Consider the following 422-nt stretch of genomic DNA (forward strand, 5'->3'; position numbering starts at 1 on the left):
AAATTGACAACAGAATTTCAGCATGCTTATAGGGAAGGACATTCAACAAGCACAGCACTTACACAAATGTCTGATGATTGGCTGAGAGAAATTTATAATAAAAAGATTGTGGGAGCTGTTTTGTTAGACCAGTGTGGCTTTTGACATTACATTATGCTGGAAAAACGTAGGTTTTATGGCTTTACTGCTATATTGTGGATAAAGAGTTACCTGTCTAACAGAACACAGAGGGTGTTCTTTAATGGAAGCCTCTCCAACATAATCCAGGTAGAATTAGGAATTCCCCAGGGCAGCTGTCTAGGCCCCTTACTTTTTTTAAATCTTTACTAATGACATGCCATTGACTTTGAGTGAAGCGGATGACTCAACACTGTACACGTCAGCTACTACAGAGATTGAAATGACTGCAACACTTAACAAAG

Source organism: Oncorhynchus mykiss, chromosome 29 (assembly GCF_057628025.1).
Source record: "Oncorhynchus mykiss isolate SJ-2025 chromosome 29, ASM5762802v1, whole genome shotgun sequence".
Lineage (NCBI taxonomy): Eukaryota > Metazoa > Chordata > Actinopteri > Salmoniformes > Salmonidae > Oncorhynchus > Oncorhynchus mykiss.